Genomic DNA, 19,800 nt, shown 5'->3' with positions numbered 1-19,800 from the left:
AACTTTGTGGATGGCCTGCACTTTGGGTAAGGAATAAGCTTATACAGTTTACAATTAAAATATGTCAGAGGTCATTGTCATTGTATCTCAAAGGAAAAATGGATTTAGCAAAATTTCTTTTATTCTAAAGCATGTTTCTTCACCAAACTTTAGGAAAACTGACACTTATGGTAATAAAGCAACTTATAAATTCTGAGGTCAGGGATCATAGTCATGGTATGTCACAAAAATGGTTTTGGCACTGTAACTTTCTTTAAGATGACATACCTTGACCAAAAGTCAAGGGCCCAGTTTTGCTATACATCTAAAAATGTCTGCCTCAAATTGAGATTTAAAAATTGTTTTCTTATTGCTTGGTTAGCTACAATGATTTCTTTTTGTCTTGCTCAATAGTCAGCATGCTTCAGTGTGTAAAAGACAGTCATAGAATCATGAAATTTCATTCAAGGAAATTTTGAGGATTTCCTCACTTCTTTCTTCAAGATTAAAATAGTTTCAGGGCGCTAAACTTTAGAACATGAAAGTGATTTTATTTCCATCTCTGACTATTGATATTGTCATAAGTTTTGTTGGCAAGATAATGTAAAATCTCAATCTGGGAAAAATGTTCAGAACTGTAAAATCAGGTCCTTTAGACACGTTGGTCATTAATTTAGAAACCAAGGCCAGGTCATGTAGACTTGTTGTTCAGTAATTTAGAAAATGGGGACAAGTCATATAGACCTGTTGGTCATTAATTTATAAACCAGTGCCAGGCCATTTATATCTGTTGGTCAGTAATTTAGAAACCAGGACCTTGTCATTTAGACCTTTTGGTCAATAATTTAAAAACTGTGGCTTGGTCATTTAGACCCATTGATCAGTAATCACCAGAGTCAATCTTGCCCTATGAGTTGCTATAAAGGGACTTATTAAATATTATTAAATCTGGGGTGGGCATATAATGTGCTGTTCATGGTACTCTATTTTATGTTTTTACACATTTTTTAACCTACAGAACTTCAGACTTTTATGACAAAAATCTTTTTAGCACAGCCAACCAATATGCTCTTTTTTTGGTGGTGGTGGTGGGGCACCAGACAGATGCCCCCCCCACTTCCAAAAACAATAAAAGTGGTTTTATATGTTTTTACCCCCTAATGTCTGTAGTGATGTGCTTTTTATTAAAAAGAATTTTTGTTCAAAAAATTTATTTAGATATATTTTCGAATGGGATATTTTTGGTCCCTAATGTGTGAAGAACCCAGGCTGATTCTTCTTAGGGGTTGTTCATCAGACCTGGGGCTTCACTGACCGAGGCGGAGTCCCTTCCCCTGTATTATTCAGTGATCTTTGCCAAGGATCTCCTAAGTCATATGTTTGCTATGTGTGTGTTTGCTACATTGTTTGTATGCTATATATGTTGCTGTAAGGACAGCATATTTATCCAATTTCACCCAGGTTGTCTATTTATATTATTGTTATTTTAAAAAGAACCAAAGAAAAAAAGGAGAATTTTTTTTAATTTGGAGTTTTTTCCCCCACATTTTTTCCCCCTCTCTTCCTTACTTTCCTGGGATGAGTACCATTTATCTATTCTGCAAAATTAAAGAACAACCTAATTTTTATCCTACTTAAACCATTAAATGGTATCTCATTCCTTGGATCATTTATTTTGACGTGATTTGACTACACCCTGCATATGGAGCTGCATTATCTTTATTGTATTTATCATGCTACTCCTTGTTTGTGTGCTTTAGCATAATATATAGACATCTACAGATATAAAAAGCCAAAGATAAAAATAAAGAGTAAAAAAATACATGTGCTGGTTAGGGAAACCAATGGTGTTAGTATTAGTCCTTTGTTTCCCATGTTTTTGTATTGTCTGTCCATATACTATGTCAGCAGCAGAGGGGGTGAACAGACCAAGGTGAATCCCAAATTTAAAAGCTTCTACAAGAAAATTCTCCGTGGAAACCTTTATTTTCAATTCCAAAGGCTGCTACGGGTGGTTATTTTTGATCAGACGGACTACACATGACCATGCGTGTATCATAAAAACATAGGTGCGCAGGCAAATTTATTTTTTAAAATATTTGGTCAAGACCAATCCGATATCGTGATCGTGGATCATGCAAATTTATAGTTATAAATCCATGTGGAGTTAACTGAGCACGACTAAATAAATTTTTAAACTTAACAATATCCATGTCACCATTGCACCAGGTTTGATGAATATTCCTTAGCGTGTGCGTGTCAACGCTGTTAAATACCACCAGAATGTTACAATTATCCCTGATAACTTTGGGAATCTGTGTATATCGCTGAGTTACATAAATAATGTCTGTGTTTTTATGGCGCCCGCGAGAAAATATTCTAGCTGGATTTGCTTGTTTATCTAACATCACGTCGTCGTACACAACTAAATTATTTATTTCTCCGTTAAGATCTTCAACAGATGGTGCCTTGTTGATATCTGTGATAAATTCAATGACATTTTCGCTTATCTCGGACGCGTTTTCATTAAAATCTTTTAGTACTTGATAACATCGCTGATCGTCAACAGATGGTGCAACTAGATACATTTTGTCCCATTTTAACCATCTCATTATCAAATTTAACAATAACTGAGTTTTACCTGATCCTGATGGGTCTATTATTATCATTCTGATCGAATTTGGTAATGCTGCGTGATGCTTAACCTGTTCACATTTTTTTGTGGCTGAAAAATCAATTACATTTATGATATAATTATCATGGATCTATATTGTGTAAAATGTCAATCACATACTCCAATGATAGGACTAAGTGAGGTTGTTACACGCAATAATAAACCAGCAATGACGGGTGCATGTGCGAAATGTGGAACAAAAAAATTTTGATTTGTTTCAAAAAAAAGTACGGCGGTGATATTGCATCAGCATTAGGAAAATTACCAGGTCTTCCTTGGGCAAAATATCCCGGAGAAAAACATCTACCTGGATATAATTATTACGGTCCTGGTACTCGATTAGACATTAGACTTAACGGCGATGATAATCCAAAACCAGATGAAGATCCGATAAATGCCATCGATGATGCATGCCTTATTCATGATATTGCTTATCGAAGTGGAGATTTACAACAAAGGCATCTCGCAAATGTAAATTTAATTCACACGCTAGATTCTTTTCCTGATAAATCTTTCAAAGAAACATTAGCTACTTGGTTAGTCAAAGGTTCAATGAAAGGTAAATTAGTGTTCGGCACTGGTAATAAATAACATGGATGTAATTTATTATTCTCCGCGGGGATTTTGGCGAGGAAAATCAGCAAGTAGCAAAGTTGCAAAAGCCGCTAAAGTAAAAAATCCCGTGGCGGCGGCGTGGTTATCAAAGCAGGCCGTTTGGCAAATTTATCTTCCTCCGCCTAAACGAATTGAACACGCACACTTGGATGTTAGTGTACCTAACGAGGTTCATCAGGCCGATATTATGTTTCTTCCTCATGATACCGTTAACGGCAAAACTTACAAATACGTGCTAACGGTTGTTGACATCGCTAGCAGATATAAAGAAGCAGAGCCGCTAACAACTAAAACAGCTACTGAGGTCGCAAACGCATTTAACAGAATTTATCAACAAGGACCCGGACCACAACGTGGTCTAACTTGGCCAAATCTTCTTCAAGTTGACCCAGGTAGGGAATTTCTTGGTGCTGTTTCGTCGCTGATAAAAAAAAATAATACAAATATACGGCGCGGTCACACTGGAATTCATTGAGATCAGGCAATTGTTGAACGTTTTAATAAAACATTAGCTGAGCGATTATTTGGATATCAATATGCGAGAGAATTTATCTCCGATGAGCGATCTCAGGAATGGGTAACAAGATTACCTGATGTAATTGATGCAATAAATAACGAAATAACAAGAACAATAAAAATGAAACCAGCAATAGCAATCACAAAAACAAATATACCGATAATAAGGCGAGATTTTTCAACTAGGCCGATATTAGGCAGTATCATTGTTAGGTATTTATATAAACCCGGTGAGGCTGAGGGTGGCAGAAAAAGAGCAACTGACCCCGTTTGGAGCGTTACATCACATAAAATATCCGCAGTAACAAGGTCAACGGGAAGACCGGCAATTTATATTCTTGATTCATTAGCTCCTCAACGTTGATTTACTCGCGAAGAATTACAAATAATTCCCGCTGATACTCAGTTGCCACCTAATTCACTTAGATAACTAATTCGTCATAGTTGAGATAATTTTCTAACTCTAGATACGGCTAAATAAACTAAATTTGACCATTCTATGCGATTGTCGACGATCCAAACAGTTGTATCTATAGTTAATCCTTGCGACGAATGAATCGTCATAGCGTAACCTAATTTCCAAGGAGATTTTCTGCATTTAACGCCTCTTCGACGAGATTAATATCAACGGCAATGATGTCATTTAATACTAGATTTCTTTTTTCTCCTCCCGGTATATCAACGTCGATATTTTGTCGTCGAGTATCTGATAACACAACGGCACTGGCAATAATGGAAATTTTTCACGTTGTAGATTAAATAATTGTCGCTGAAGATCATCACGAACAATTTTTCTACTTGCAACTACAACTTGATCAGGTCTCCATAAATCTAAGAAATCTTTCATCGATGTTTCGTTAATTACCTTTCTCATTACGTCACATTGGATTTTATTTGATTGTAATCGAATTAATTTTTTAAATTCAGTTAATGATTCATCAAGAGATCTATAATCGGTGTTAACTTCTTCGTAATAATCAACAAACTTCTTTAGCCAGTTATGCGGCGATTCACCATCAATAGGATTTGGTTGACCATGATCGCCGTACATTATCACGGCGGTGTTTTTCAACGACAACCAGTCAAGGAATAGTTTTAACGTCATTAGATTTACCGTGCAAACTTCATCAATAATTATAGTTTTATTTATATATTTTTCACCCATACGCAAGGACGTCCATGTGCCGCCGCTATATTTAAAATAACTGTGATAAGTACAAGAATTAACGCCGCGTTGTTTCATCTCTTTCGCTAATCGATGTGTTGGCGTTAGCACAATCAAGTCCGAGTTTTTAAATAATTCGATTGCTCTGGTAGTTTTTCCTGAACTACCAGGTCCATTTATGTACACGAATTTATGTCGTGATATCGGATCATGCACGGACGGCGCTAAGGAAATTTCTAGTACTTTACTACGATGATATTCATCACTATCTGCGACGTCGGCGGATTCACAATGACCAAGAATATCTTCATCTTTTATTCTCCAAGTGCCCCACGCACCGTCACCAGTTAAATTTTCTAACAACAATGAATGTTTTTCGTCGATGTAAAACGAATCAGTAGCTACTCTGACTGTAGTATCAGGAAATATATTTATCATTGAAAGTAGATTAATACTTACATATGCAAGCATCGATGATCGTAAATGAGTGTATTGAGGTGATTCTCCATCAAGATAACCAACAACGGTGCCTAATTTTACTCCATCAACGTTAATATTTTCTCGGTTACAAAATATACCCCTCGATGTTGTATCGGCAATTATAAAATCTAATTCAGCATCGTCCATTATTAATCTACAATGATGCCGTTGATGATCATACGCGCCACCTTGAGTAAATTTACCAATAATTTTTCTACCTAAATCTTTAACGGTTTTTTCATCAAGGTCAGTTGGCAACCAGACGCTACTTTGTTTTTTATACGAAATAATTGCCTCACTGATTATCAACGACGTCAGCATAGATGAATCTAACATATATCGAAGTAACGCCGTGTGAACCCATCGTTGATTTGCAAAGTGTTTACCAAACCAAACATAGCATATTTTATGTAAATTTTCAGCAAATTCGAATGATGTAACGCGAGCAAATCCAGTTAAAGGAAAATCTGGTAATGGACCATTTATTGACACCCTAGTCATCTCGCTGCAAGGATGACCAAATTGAGCAAAATATTTAGCACACTCGCCTAATCCTAGAAAACTTCCAGGATAACACGCTGCCATGTCAACATATATCATATTATCGCGATCATATTTAGTATTCCATAATCCGCCATGACCATATTCGACACAACTGCGCTGGACGTCTTTTAAGAAACTCATTTCTAGTTGGTTTCCAGAGATTTTTCTCTCTAGCAGTGTGAGCAGCAACAGAAGGAACAATAAAACAATTAACAAATAATTGTTCAGAATTTGTCGAATATTTATCTGCTAATTCACTCATCGAGTCATGTAATGATCTATTTCTATAAACGTCACCGTTGGGTCTCACAAACTGATCATATTTATCTTCGCTGCGAAATAACCACACCGACACCGGATCAGATTTACTTATTTTGTGAATAAATTTAAACATCTCCGTGGAATTTTCCGTAGAAATTTCTGCCGTAGAATTCTCTACGGGATAACATTTAACAGTACGGTCTCGTGGAAAAATTGTTACCACGGATGTCCAAGCGTGCGAATTATGATCAATAATTTCTATAGATGCTCCTCTGGATTTATACGGGGAATCATAAAGAATTTTCCCCGATAACGTTTTAACTACCATTGGTAATTTTAATTTACCTGATAACGCAGTAACGTCATTCATTGATGCGCCGTTAACGACCGACCGCGCCCAAGTATTTATTTTTTCCAACCTTAGCGCGGTTAAACCGGATCCACGTTTTGTATTTTTTAAATGTTCCATCACTCGCTCAGCTACGCAGTTTATCACCGAAGAAACTTTCATTGGCGATAATTTTCCAATATCTGTTTTGTTATTTAGTTTGTAAATTCCATAAACAACTGCACTTACCGGGTAAGATCTAGCGTAGTACGGTTTATCTATGCCAGTTAATAATCCAGGCCGGCTGTTCGCGGATAAAATAACATTTTTCTTTCCATCGATTACGGGGTCGCGTTTATCACGGATAATCCAAACGCCGTCGGGCATCTGTACGATAAATTTTATTCCAAATATAAACTGCTCATTTTTATGATTATCTCGAATATAGTCAATTATTTTTTTAGCTCGTTTGTCCGTCATGGTATTATCGATAGAAGGAGTTTTCAAAGTTGACCAAGTATGTACCGCTCCATCGTCGAAAAACTCCTTCTTGGTTTTATCAGCGTCAGGTATATCGTATTCAACCTCATCAATGTCAAATAGTTTCATACTATATTTTAAACAAATATTTAAATAATAATGAATCAGTGCAAATGGCTATTGGTTGGTTCGTTAACCTGCTGCAGTAAATCATGCAAACGTGAATATTACTGCGAACATATGCCAGCTATCCGTGGTGGTAGTTTAGGACCACAAAGATGTATAAAATACCACGTTGGAGTTCGAGGGAAAACTCGATTGTGCATAAAATGTGGCGGTAAACGCTATCGAGAGCTAAAGAGGCACTATGACAAAATAACTAATGACAGTGACAGAATAATTAAATGTGAAGAAGATTATCTTAATAGATTTCCAACAAACATTAATTTAGACAAATGATAATTACTATATGGATTCAATATTCAAGAAGCATCCAACTATTGATAACAAACGAGGCATCGTGCGACGGCGTGGTTAGAAACTGTAAAACAAAAAATCAAGTTGGTATTGTTAGTAATACTGGTTATCTCAGATTTAATACCGTAGAGAAACATTACCTAAATCACAGATTTATATATGAGTGTTTTAATGGTCTAATAAAAGACAGTCTTGTAATTGACCACGCTGACGGAGAAAAACTCAACAATAAGTTATCTAATCTTCAAGCAATTTCTCAAAGCGAAAATTTAACACGCGGAAATACCGGTAGGTGTTCTAAAACTCTCAAAGCTGTTAAATCAGTAAATATGAAAACTAATGTAGAAATAATATTTAAATCAATGAAATCCGCTGGAAAACATTTCGGTATTCACACCCCTTCAGTGCGATTTATTGCAGAAAAAATATATAAATCGGCATACTCGTTCAAACTTGATACGTGGATCAAATTTTTCTACATAAATGAATAAAAAAAAATTACATTTTTAATTTCAACAAATAAAATATTTACTTTATTAGAAATATAATATTTACTATAATGAATGAAGAAAATATCAATAATGTCATTGACACCATCGAAAAATTGAAAAACAAAAAAATATTACTATCCGCAAAGTTAGATACTGATAAAATCGTCTCCGACTTTGAGATACTCGCACAAAATAAACACGAAGGTAGATACATTTTACCAGGCGAATATAAATTTATAAAGAGAATTCAGTCAGCGATGTATCAGTCGTTGGCATCTGTTAACGAGGCACAGATTAAAGATTTTATTGCGTTATCTACCACTGTCGAGAAAATCAGATCAGAATTATCTGACGAGTACGAATCAAGAAAAGTAATAAATACTCGAGCAAGATAAGTAAGAAAAATGGTAAATGTAAATGAAAATTAAGAATTTTACAAATTCTAAAAATTATTTATTATTTTACTGAAAATATTTTTTTTTACTGAAATTATTTATTATTTTACTGAAAATATTTGTTTTTTTACTGAAAATGTACAAGTTTCCTAACTTTGACTGGTAAATACCCCCTCAAAAACAATAAATTCTATAAATTTCAGATTATTCTGCGAAATTGTACAAATTTCCTAACTTTGACTGGTAAATACCCCCTCAAAAACAATAAGTTCTAGATTATTTCAAATATTCTAGATTATTTCAAATATTTCAGACTATTTTAAATATTTCAGATTATTCTGCGAAATTGTACAAATTTCCTAACTTTGACTACCAAATACCCCCTCAGAAACAATAAATTCTATAAATTTTAGATTATGCTGTGAAATTGTACAAATTTCCTAACTTTGACTGGTAAATACCCCCTCAAAAACAATAAATTCTAGATTATTCTGTGAAAATTATACAAATTTCCACTGAGAATTAAAAAAAATATATTTTTTGCTAATTTTTATTGTTTTTTATCTATTTTTTCTGTCATTTTTTTTACCGTGGCAAGGTTTAAAAATCTCAGGATTTCACCAATAAATTAATATTTAATGTTTCTCCGCGCATATCAAGTAAATTTCCATCCTGGTTGGTTAATCTAAAATTAATTCTTGATAATAATCGATTATGACACCATAGATAGGTTGGATTGATCGGTTCTTGCACAATCAAAGATCCTGGTGGAGTTGTTGGTGAAAACGAATAAAGAATAAATCCTTGTTGAACCTGTTCTGACACTGACGTGTTTGCGCTATAGCTGCCATCGATGACGTCCTCGTGAAGATTAACCGCGATGACGTCCGTTATATTTACGACATCTGGTGAAATATGTCGTCCTTGTCCGTGTAGACTATTATTATGCACAAGTAGGTATGCTGGCGGTAATATTTTTATCCATGCGGCGGGTAATTGAGGAAATAACTCATCAATGGTGTAAGTGGTAGATTTTCTCAATTTGCCAGGTTCAGTATAACTAGGAAATCTAAAATTTGGCAACAACGCCTCGGTCTGTTCATATGCAGTCATAAATTTTTGTTTGTTGCCTGATTTATCATCAATTATTATTTGAATTATTTTATCGTGCACATACCCAATATCGTGTGCAGTCTGATTCAACATTTCTACGGTCTTGATAATCTCGTCACATGAACCTGATACGTTAAAAATACACTCATGAAAATATTGTCGTAGTTGATGCAATAATTCCTTATGTTTTTGATCATATAATTTTGATAATTCATTAATTAAAGTTAGCTCGTACAATCCTGCTACTAATCCTGACTTAGAAAACATCCATATCATGTCATCTTTTTTCCTAAAAATAAAAGTAACTTTATCTGAATTCACCATGCCAGATAATATTTCCTCGTATTTTTCATTTCTAAGCTTATGATAAGATTTTTTGTCCTTGACATAGTCAGATTTTATAGGTGGTAGTGATATTGGTAGATGATCCAGCGCAATCTCAGGCCAACCTAATACGGATCTGATCGAAGATTGATAAATGTTGACGACGTATGGTGATTTTATCTCAATTATCGAAGTTAATGTTGGTTCATGTGCAGATATTTTTATACCCGGTTCTTCTCCGGTTATATTTTTTATTCTAAGTAGTAATTCTTCATTGATCTGTTCAATCTGATAACTACCTGTTGGAATGCCAACAACGATCCAATCATGTGTACCATCTGGTTTAATTTTATTAGCGAAAACGAATGAATTATTTGATAATGAACTACCAAATGATTTTGATCTGATATTGGGCAAACTGTAATAGACTCGTAATTGTGATAACGCGATTTCGTCGACGAAAATTGCTATTGGAAAATTAATACTAAATTCTGGCTTAGTCGAGCTCACCGAGATCATTGTTGTCCTTGACGGTGTTGTGTTCATCACAATCTGTTGCAGCTCCGACATTATTAATATCTGTAACTTTAATATCGGCTTGATCATAAATTTTTATCATCGACAATAATTCAGAATCAGATATATTCCCGTCGTTGAGACTTTCTGACAATAACGATGATAATTTCGAATACGCCGCCATTGCCGTGTGTAATTTATTTACGTACGAGGACAATTTCTCATTCGTGCATGAAGATTTTTTTTTACAATAATGTTAAGGACGCCTGCGAGTGTCGTAGCTGTACAGATGGCAATGGTGACAGCGACCGGTGCCATCATTGTTACCGTGGATAATATTATTCTGGCGCCGGCAACTGCCGCCGATACTGAATAAACAACTATGTCAATGACAACTAATCGACATTGATATTTTTTATCGTGTATATATTTATGATATTTTTTAATGAATCCTGCCATGATCGTGCGAGAATATATCGGTAATCGGACGCGGTCATTATTATCTTATTAATTAAATAATTGAGGTGACTCAGTGATAAATTCAATGCACCACCAATAATCTGTTGACGCTGTTGTCGCTCGCTCAGATGGTTCTAGCTCGAACGTTTCTTCGACGTCTTTATTTAGGAAAAGATTTAAAAATCCAAGAAATCTATCTGCGGAGTGTCTCCATTTATATTTTTTAGTAATTATTCTGAATCTCACCGAGGAAAAAATATATAACTGATACACGCCAGTAATCGGCGCTGTGTATTTAAAACTATTATCTTCTGGTGTCCACGTCGCTGATCCACATGCGATTGTAAATGTTATATTAATGACTTGTTGCAGTGTTATTGTTTGTGGAATATTAATAAAATTAGTTTTACCAATAATTTCTGGAAACTGTCTTCCAATACCCTCAAATAAATCAGTAGCAGCTTTATGTTAACGATTTTTAGGTTAATTTCATTGATTTTTCTATCCACTTCGGTGGTTTTTAGATTCATTTTTACTATTTCTCTATCTGCTTCACTAATTTTTCTATTTATTTCGACGTTTTTTTCATTAAATTTTTTAACAGTTTCCTGTAAACCAGTAAAATTGCCTGCGTGAGTGCTGTACTTGGTTCGCTGGATTATATCAGTTAATTTGACGTTACTTGTTTGTAACTTTCCGTGTTGATCCTGAAAAATAACAACTTCGTCAGGATCTATTCCTGATATTGCCAATAAATTATTAAGGTCATCTTTTGTCGCATATTTAGATAAATCAATATCAGCTGGAGTTTTTTTTACTCTTAGTAGAGATCTTCCATAAATATCAACCATTATTTAATCGAGATTGATTTAATTTATCAGACGTATAATCAAGTACGACTTTGTGATATGGTTTGACTGATCTCGATATTGCATCAAAAACATTAATTTTTTCAACGCCACAAATCGATGGATCAGTTAACGTCTGCATTGGTAACGTTGAATACCAAATTGGGATATTTAATTCTTTTGCATAATTTAAAAATTCTTTCGGCGGCGCTAACCCATATGAGTCAAAGTAAATTATTTCGCGTGGATTTATCGCGTAAGCGACCCAGTGTGTTCCTGGACCAATACTTGAATCTAGATATTTTATGCCCGTCTCGTTACGGTTTGGTTTGACAGGTAATTGATGTTGCATAAATACGCCTCTAAAGAATTTTATTTTTTTATTTTTTACTTCGTTAGATAAATCTAAATTTGACATCGGTGTCACAGGTATGTTCCTGGTTGCCTCAGGCCGCAACCATGTTGTAGATATGTTCCTGGTAATCTCAGGCCTTTTCCCAGATATGTTCCTGGCAATCTCAGACCACGTCCTTTTTTTTTACTATATTTTCCTCCTACTACTTTCTTTAGTGCCATTCCACCAGCTGCACTAGCAGCACCTAATGTGGCCACTTTTGCTAAGGCTGGCGCAGCTGCAGCAATTAATGCTGGAATAGCAGCGAGAAGTGGAAAAAATCCACCAACTTTGACCATGTCTTTGATGATGCTCGGACTAAGATCAACGTGGACGCCAATATTTGCCGATTTAGCTTTGGTAAAATGTTTATGCTGAGTTTTAGTTAACACTGATTTATTTGGTCCACCTTGAATCTGCGCATTTTTAACGTTAATTTTACCCAGCAGGTTTTTGTTATATTTGATTGAAGTTTTTTTATTTGACCCGGAGTCAGAGTGACACTAACGTGATCGTATGACATTTTATAGTTATCAGGTTGATGTAAATTTAGATCACATTTTTTCCACCGGTGCATCAATGACTCTCATTCGGCCGCTAATACCCTCAAGAAGCATAGTTCTATCTCTAAGAATAACTGCGATTGCCCTAGCTGCGCCAGCCGTATTAATTCTAGCTTTAAAATGTGTATCAACGACAGATTGTTTTATCAGATCGAGATGTTCTAGTGAAAAATAATAGATCGGGTAACGAGTTATACAATCTAACTGCGATATTTGTAATCCTGTGTCAATATTTTGATCTCGCCCCATAAAACTTAACAAGCGATGATATACATGAGCTACTGAATAATGCTCAAAATTTATCGATATTTCTTCAGATGGTTCTTGTCCATTTATTCTCAATGATACTTCGCTAGCGCCAAAAGCATCAAATATCATGTGACTATGAAACTGATCATATCTGTTAGCATTTTGTGTCTGGGTGCGGAAACACCCTGTTGTGATGCAATACGCCAAGTAAAAATACCGTTAATATTTACATCAGCAGGTTTAGCCACGACATTACTGATTTACCACCTTGATCCATAAAAGAAAGTAGTTTTTGTTCTTCAATTATTGATGGAGTCATTGCTGGCATCCACAGGGTAAGTTTAGATAATACTACTTTACCGGCTTCACCACCTGTTCGCCAAAGTGCTTCATCACTGTTACCTTTTCGAAAAAAGACAATTGTGTGTTTGGCTCCAAAAATTACCTTTCTAAAATTTCTGCAAAATCCAAATATATGAGATAATGGAATTGCGCAGGAAAATCTATTATGAGCACCTTGTAACATAGCTTTGTGTGTAGCAAAACCTAGATTAAAATCTTTGTTAATATTTTTAACCACTGGCTCCACATCAGCGTCAGCGTCATTAGCATTATTTCTTGGTCGTCCTACAACATACTGCACATGATCAGCCTTATCAATATTATCCTTGGCAAACATCATACTTGGACCAGCCGATCTAATAAAATCATCTGAGTACCTAGCTAGACCTATAATTGTCGTAGCAATATCAACATTATTAGTAATTGATTCAATTTCTCTTCCATCAATCATATACGTGGCGCTTTTAAATAACGCTATAATACTGTTGTTAACAAATCCAGTTTTGAAATTTGTGTCATAGGTGGTATTGTCAAGTTTTAAAATTTAACCTACAACCTTGGTAAATGCCTCAGATGGTAGAAAATATCTGGTTGTATCATGAACCTGAACTTCAACTCGATTTTCAGTGTTTGGCGTCACCGCGTCGTACAAATAATACTGATAATCACGCACTGACGTATCTTTGCTTATTGGTTCATCTATGTCAAATGCCTCATTAGATGTCCGTGCAAACATTTTATTATAAAGATCATCTTCTAAAACGAAGACCGCTGCCTGATATAAAGTTAGTATTTATTGGTTGATTGATTTCTCGATTTACCATTTTATTAACTTCCTGATTTATTATTTTATTAACTTCCTGATTTGTTAATTTATTTGTTTCCTGATTTGCTAATTCTACTAATTTTTGATTTGCTGCACCATTTATTATCTTACTAACGTCGCTAGGCATTACCGCAGTGCTAGGTAATTTAACCGGAGCTGCGATTGGTTTTTTTCCTTTACCTACTAAATTCATTAATCTGTCTTTGATGGTACCAATAGCTTTACCAGCAAAATCACCAACAGTAGAAACAACCTTATCATGAACAACTCCCATGGCTTTCATGGCCAATTGTTTTAGAAAATCTCCAGCTTTAGGAGCTATTCTCGTAACAAAACCTTTAGCAACTTCACCAAGTCCATTCCCGTGAGTAAATTTGTACATGGGCAACCGAGCATTTACCACTCGAGATTGTACTGGTCTACGATGATGCTTGTGAATGATCATCTTTATTTAAATAATTCTTTATTTAACAATTAGTCGCTGTAATCATCGATGATTTCCGAGATAAGATTTCTATAAACGTGAACATCTACGATGCCACCGCGAAATAATCGTTGACAAATATCAGCTGCCTTGTTGGTTATTTCTCGTGAGTTATTTCCCGCTCGTTTTCCTCCAATAAGAACCTCTAACCGAGATACATCGTTGACAACACTGTCGGGGCAGATAGAATTGTAACCACTGCCGGTAGCACCCTGTGATTGTTCTTGAAGAATATCTCTTGATAAATCATAAAATTCTTCTTGGGTTTTATCTGGTGCATCTTGAAATTCTTCTTCCTTCTCAGGTTGTTTTTGTAGCCCAATTACTTTTTCTTTAAATTGTTTATAACCTGGATCATTTGGGTCAACAGTTTTCCTCATAGCAGCAAAATATGTGGCAGAGATCCAATTACTAGGTTTTACTTTTTCACTATATTCTGATTTTAAATATTTATCTTTTTGATCATAACCATGCGCGGCAATTTGAAGTAAATTTTCCCGATTTTCAAAAACGTCTAGAGCATCTTCGGTAAAATATTCTTCGGGGTTAGGTAGTACTTTTCCAGGTTTTAATATTTGTTTTCGTTGGATTTATACAGGTGGAGGTACTGGTTTTGGTAACGATAATGGTTGAGGTTGTGATGAATAAAAATTTACCGCATTGATAAAACCAACGTATTCAGGATCAGATTGAGAGACACGATTAACACCTTTATACACATAATATATCCATCTTGCCCATTCTTCACGAGATACATTATCGGCTTATTCAGATTTGAAAATATCTTTTCGTTTATCATGATCATAATTATCTCCGATATATTTAATTAAATCAGCAGGTTTTAACGATCTTATTTTATTAATAGCATCATCGGTAAATTTTTCGATTCCAGAAATTTTACCAGTGGTTTGTTCCTCTATATCTTCAAATTCTTCTTCGGCCTCAGCTTGAGGTTTACCAGATTTAGGTTTAAGTCCAGCCTTAGGTTTAAACTTAATTTTAGGTTTAAGTTTAACCGCTAGTCCATGCGCAGGTGCAGGTGCAGGTACAGGTGCAGGCTGAGGTCGAGTTTGTTCTTCAATTTGTTTTAACACCGGAAGAATACCATGTTTTCTTACTTCAGGATCTTTGACATCTCCAAGTAAAACTTTTTCGGTGGTTTCAGTTACTGGTTTAAATAATTCTGTCGATAGTTCTCTGAATCCATGTTTTGTATCCTCAATTAATTGTATTTTTCTTTTAACTGACTCTCTCACATGAAGGTACTGTTTTATTGCTTCTAGTCATTCTCACACTAATCTAGCAGAATGTGGTTCTCTGACACTCATGAGTATTTAATATGCAAGTGATTTTAATTCAATAATGATAAAAAAATTACGGGTCGGTCTCGATCAAATATTTTAAAAAATAAATTTCCCTGCGCACCTATGTTTTTATGATACACGCATGGTCATGTGTAGTCTGTCCGATTGAAAATAGCCACCCGTAGCAGCCTTTGGAATTGAAAATAAAGGTTTCCACGGAGAATTTTCTCGTAGAAGCTTTTAAATTTGGGATTCACCTTGGTCTGTTCACCCCCTCTGCTGTTCTATGTGTGAGGTTTTCTAGAACTTCTCTCCAGGCCTTTCCACTTTACATAGTGCCATGTGACATAGCTCTGTAGTATCTATGCTCTATACTTCTCCCAAGGTTGCAGTTCCCTGTAACCCATCTGTATTTTGATTTAGAGAAAAAGAGAGGGAAAAATAATAATTTTTTAAAAGTTCTTTTGGTTAGCATCTTTGGTTTCCCTGTTTGTTGTTGTTTTTATTTGTTAGTGTTTTAATATTTATAGTGAGACATAGAACATTTACTATATTTTAAAATTTCTATTTTCTCCTTGGAAGTCCTGAACTCTCTGCATGTGAGGAAAGGGCCTCGGCCCATGCTTCGGCTGGTACTGCCCCTAAACAGCCAGTCAACCAAGTCCCATTGCCCACAGCGGCCCTCTCAGGTCCTCCTAGGTATAGGTCCATATTGTTTTTATTTGTCTTTTGAATTATTTATTGTCTTAGTCTTATCACTTGCCCACATTTAAACATTGTCTTTACTATCTAATTTATTACCTCTAAATTCAAATTCTTATCTTTTAGTCCATCTAGGTATAACAAATTGTCTCTTCGATATCTCCTTTTTGACAAATTTTAATTATTAAATTTATCCTTTCCTCCTTTCTTACTTCACATTGTGTTATTGTGTGATATTTTGTGAAATTGGCCATTTTGTACACCTGGGCATTGTCCATATCATGTGTCTTGTTATTGCTACTTCTCCAGTCAGTCAAACATCATGGGGGTATTTGTACATAATACTTCATATACCTTAAGGGACTTAATCTCTGCCTGTATCTTCCATGTGTTTGGCCAATCTATTCTTGGTTTTTTTCTTCAACTTTGCATTTGCTATTTTTACTTAATTCAGGTCTTATAACTTCAGATGCTTTTCATTTTTTTTCTCCCATATTTCTTTTTTTGTCCCTCATTTTCATTATCATTTTTTTGTATTCTCTATGTATGTATTTCCTTGGGGTTTCTAATTTTTTGTTAATTGCTTATTTCTGTATATGTCAGGGCATTTCCTTAGAGTGAATCCTAGCCACAATATATACAGTGCCTCCCAAGCAAAAGTTGGGTTCATTTTTAATTTTTTAATCCTGTCATTAATATTTGCTGTTTTAATTATTATGGGGTCAGGTATTCCCAAACTTCCCCTATAGGTAGCCTTATATAGTGTCTCTTTTTTCAAATAGTGCATCTTTTTATCCCAGATATGTTGCATAATTTTTTTGTCCAATTTCTTTTGTTTATTATCGAGATCTAATGATTTCATTATAAAATTGACATTGCTAGACATATATGTTTTGACCATTTGTGCCCGCTCTATTGAACATAGTGGCATAAGTGCCCAGTTGTCTATGTTTTCTTTCATTTTTGTTTTCATATATTTATAGTTTTCTATATGTGCATGATGGCTGAAGGTTATCCCTAGGGCTTTGACCTTTTCTTTGATCAGGTGGGGAGGGAGACCAGTGTGTTTCCCTCGCCAGTTTCCTGTTGTGAATATTTCTGTCTTCTCATGGTTAATTTTTGAGCCAGAGGCCTTTCCAAATTTTCCAAATTCTTTTCTTAAGTGTTGGATTGAGTTTTCATCTTTGATAAATTTTCTACAATCATCTGCATGTTGGATCATTTTTATTTTATATTTTAGGTTTTGGATTTTAATTCCCTTAATATTCTGGTTATTTCTTATTTTATGACTTAAGATTTAAATTGCTATTATGTATAATAGCATCAATAGGTGGCATCCCTGTCTCACCGATCTTTGTATATCAAATTCATGCATTATTGCCCCATTTACCTGTACTCTAGAGGTTATTCCACTGTACAGGATTTTTGTCCATTTTACAAAAATATTTCTGAAGCCGTATTTTTCAAGACCCTTCTGTACATATTTGTGTTCAGTTCTATCAAATGCTTTCTCCTGATCAAAGAAGACCATTGCCCCCTTTTGCCATCTCGTCAGTTAAGTTTTTCTGAGTCCATTGTCAGCTAACCAAACTGCAAGCTAAAACTGACAAGGTGATTTATCAATCAATGAGGATCATGCTTTGGTCATTTGTAGTTACAAACAAAAAACAAAGCCTGGTGACTTGGTCACTTCCTATTATCACTGTGTTAAGTTATGATAGGTAAATGCAGAAAATTGCCTTCAGGATTGGATGAGGTACCTCTCAGTCAAATTTGTGTTGTCCAGAGATAATACATACCTGCCACATTCCCAGATAGTGTCTCTGTGTGTGTGTGTGTGTATGTGTGTGTGTGTGTTTGGGGTTGAGATTCAAAATGTGTCCCAAAAAATGTGACACCGTTCCATTGAAAATACACTTTTATTTTGTATAATCCTGTAGAAAATGACTGGAAATTCAAATCAGAAAATAAAAGAAATGACTTGTCTGTTTTCTTCAAAGCATTTAATACACGTACAAAGAAAAAAAATAGATGGCAGTCATAGTATCATTACACATCATCACAATATTCAAACACTGTATAATTGCAACCACACTGACATTAACTATAAAACACACACCAAGTTCTGTCATTCTAATTCATTGGACATTATATATATACACACACACACACACACACACACACACACACGCACACACACACATACATACATACATACATACACATGCATGTAGGCTTAATTAGATGCAATCTTGGCTACTATCACTAGTTCATTAGGGGGTTTGGAGGCAATGCAAGCGTCATTAGTGTTCATCTTTGCAATCACTGAGAATGGAAAATACTCATGTTCAAACTTCCCTGTGGATTCTCTGAGCCAAACCTGTCCAGAACTGTTGCTCTTGACTACAATAATGTTAGCATTGTGGGTACTGCATTTTGATGTATTAGACTGATAATGAGATTTCCATGACATTTGGCACTGACCATTTCATTTGGGGAAGGAGGGAGAGGTGACATAATATTTTCATGTTTAATGGTGGATTTACAGGTAATACATCAGTAATAAACACCTCAGTCCAGAACTGGTGTTAATGCTTTATCGACACAAATCAACTGTGCCAACATGAGCATGTGGTTATTTTTATCTTTCAATCAATCTGTTTTAAATTCATCCTGAAAAGCATGCATCTGTTAATAGTTAGTATTTTAACAAGATTAAGATAATGAATAAAAGTAAAGAGAACTAATCTGAACATTAAATTCAGTGTGTTGAATGTGTTTTATACAGATGGTATCACGGTACCAATTGTTTTTCCATATACCTCAATGCTAATGTTTTGTGAAATAAATATACTTTCTGTCCTACTTGGGCATGCATGTCACACACTGTTATATAGAACAATGCTAGATTGTCAATTTGACAATGACATAACCAGGTACTCCATTGCATTTAAGAGAGATAACTCTACTGGAACTAGACAGGGGTAAGAGTTATCTAGTCACAACAAGCACATTTTCAGCCATGTGTACCATATTTTAAAAAAATCATAAAAAATACAAAATATGATCTAGATAGAAATTAACACAAACTCGCATGTTGCCAAGAGGCTCAACATTTTTTTAAGCCAAACAGAAAGTACAACTCTTACATAATGCACCAATCACAGCTAGTGTTGTTCTTTAATTCTGAATACAATGTTCCATACACCTTAAGCTCCGCCCACCTGGACTTGCGCAATTGGTACCGTTATACCAGATATTGTTGCTATTTT

General features: G+C 35.0%; 1 protein-coding gene across 4 annotated transcripts in view; it reads left to right on the top strand.

The window, feature by feature from the left end:
* LOC149802992 (UBX domain-containing protein 8-like) overlaps positions 1-19,800 on the top strand; it is an 86,555-nt gene that overhangs the window by 41,456 nt on the left and 25,299 nt on the right. The gene's annotated exons all lie outside the window — the stretch shown is intronic.

This window comes from Sinohyriopsis cumingii, chromosome 3, assembly GCF_028554795.1.
Source record: "Sinohyriopsis cumingii isolate HCF-2022 chromosome 3, ASM2855479v2, whole genome shotgun sequence".
Taxonomy (NCBI): Eukaryota; Metazoa; Mollusca; class Bivalvia; order Unionida; family Unionidae; genus Sinohyriopsis; species Sinohyriopsis cumingii.
Note: the sequence above shows the minus strand (reverse complement) of the source record. Positions and strands in the feature narration are given on the sequence as shown.